This window comes from Arachis ipaensis, chromosome B4, assembly GCF_059453495.1.
Source record: "Arachis ipaensis isolate K30076 ecotype BB chromosome B4, ASM5945349v1, whole genome shotgun sequence".
Taxonomy (NCBI): domain Eukaryota; kingdom Viridiplantae; phylum Streptophyta; class Magnoliopsida; order Fabales; family Fabaceae; genus Arachis; species Arachis ipaensis.
This window is the reverse complement of record NC_142439.1, coordinates 114,228,860-114,230,990: the sequence shown is the minus strand read 5'-3', so window position 1 is coordinate 114,230,990 and position 2,131 is coordinate 114,228,860. Positions and strand designations below refer to the sequence as shown.

At 34.2% G+C, this 2,131-nt stretch overlaps 1 non-coding gene across 1 annotated transcript; it reads left to right on the top strand.

Moving 5' to 3' along the window:
• The first annotated feature begins 697 nt into the window (after positions 1 to 697).
• On the top strand, positions 698 to 805 carry LOC148568843 (small nucleolar RNA R71). Its single transcript, XR_015883001.1, has one exon. It is a non-coding gene; the product is annotated as a small nucleolar RNA R71 (small nucleolar RNA).
• Positions 806 to 2,131: the final 1,326 nt, after the last annotated feature.

Genomic DNA, 2,131 nt, shown 5'->3' with positions numbered 1-2,131 from the left:
TACTAGGAGGGATTTCAGTGATCCTTTTACTCAGCTGGCCCACTTGTGCTTCCAGATTTCTAATGGAAGATCTTGTTTCATTCATGAAACTTACAGTGGCCTTAGATAGATCAGAGACTAAGTTTGTTAAATGAGAAGTATTTTGTTCAGAGTTCTCTGTCTGTTGCTGAGTGGATGATGGAAAAGGTTTATTATTGTTAAACCTGTTTCTTCCACCATTATTAAAGCCTTGTTGAGGCTTTTGATCCTTCCATGAGAAATTTGGATGATTTCTCCATGATGAGTTATAGGTGTTTCCATAAGGTTCACCTAAGTAATTCACCTCTGCTATTGCAGGGTTCTCAGGATCATAAGCTTCTTCTTCATAAGAAGCCTCTTGAGTACTGTTGGATGAAGCTTGCATCCCATGCAGACTCTGAGAGATCATATTGACTTGCTGAGTCAATATTTTATTCTGAGCCAATATGGCATTCAGAGTATCAACCTCAAGAACTCCCTTCTGCATAGGCGTCCCATTGTTCACAGGATTCCTTTCAGAAGTGTACATGAACTGGTTATTAGCAACCATGTCAATGAGTTCTTGAGCTTCTGCAGGCGTTTTCTTTAGGTGAATGGATCCACCTGCAGAGGTATCCAATGACATCTTTGATAGCTCAGATAAACCATCATAGAATATATCTAGGATGGTCCATTCTGAAAGCATGTCAGAAGGACACTTTTTGGTCAACTGTTTGTATCTTTCCCAAGCTTCATAGAGGGATTCACCTTCTTTCTGTCTGAAGGTTTGAATATCAGCTCTAAGCTTGCTCAGCTTTTGAGGAGGAAAGAACTTGGCTAAGAAAGCCGTGACCAGCTTATCCCAAGAGTTCAGGTTGTCTTTGGGTTGAGAGTCCAACCATATTCTAGCTCTGTCTCTTACAGCAAAAGGGAAAAGCATGAGCCTGTAGACTTCAGGATCTACTCCATTAGTTTTAACAGTATCACATATCTACAAGAATTCAGTTAAGAACTGAAAAGGATCTTCGGATGGAAGTCCATGAAACTTGCAGTTTTGCTGCATCAGAGAAACTAATTGAGGTTTCAGCTCAAAGTTGTTTGCTCCAATGGCAGGAATGGAGATGCTTCTTCCATGTAAATTGGAATTAGGTGCAGTAAAGTCACCAAGCATCCTCCTTTCATTATTATTATTTTCGACTGCCATCTCCTTTTCCTATTCGAAAATTTCTGAAAGGTTATCTCTGGATTGTTGTATTTTAGCTTCTCTTAGTTTCCTTTTCAGAGTCCTTTCAGGTTCTGGATCTGCTTCCACAAGAATGTTCTTATCCTTGCTCCTGTTCATATGACAAAGAAGAGGGCACAGAAAAATAATAATAATAGAGATCCTTTATACCACAGTATAGGGATCCCTTTGTGAGTGGAAGAAAAGAGGGAGATAAAGAATGTAATGTAATGGAAGAAACACAACTGTGAGGAGGCTAGAGATGTGAGATGAGATGTTAGTAGATGAATAAATAAATAGAATTAGGATGGGAGATGGAGAATTTTCGAAAATAATTTTTGAAAAAGAGTTAGTGATTTTTGAAAATAGTTTTTGAAAAATGTTAGTAATTTTCGAAAATTGAGATTTAAAAATTAAAATAATTAATAAATTAAAAAGAAATTTTTGAAAAAGGGGGAAGATATTTTCGAAAATGAGAGAGAGAGAGTTAGTTAGGTAGTTTTGAAAAAGTTAAGAAACAAACAAAAAGTTAGTTAGTTAGTTGAAACAAATTTGAAAATCAATTTTGAAAAGATAAGAAGTTAGGAAGTTAGAGAAGATATTTTGAAATCAAATTTTTGAAAAAGATAAGAAGATATTTTTGAAAAGATATGATTGAAATTGTTTTTGAAAAAGATTTGATTTTTTAAAATCACAATTAATGACTTGATTCACAAGAAATCACAAGATATGATTCTAGAACTTAAAGTTTGAATCTTTCTTAACAAGCAAGTAACAAACTTGAAATTTTTGAATCAAAACATTAATTGCTATTGTTATTTTCGAAAATTTGGTATAAAAATTAGAAAAAGATTTTTGAAAAATATTTTTGGAATTTTCGAAAATAACTAAGAATTTTGAAAAAGATTTGAT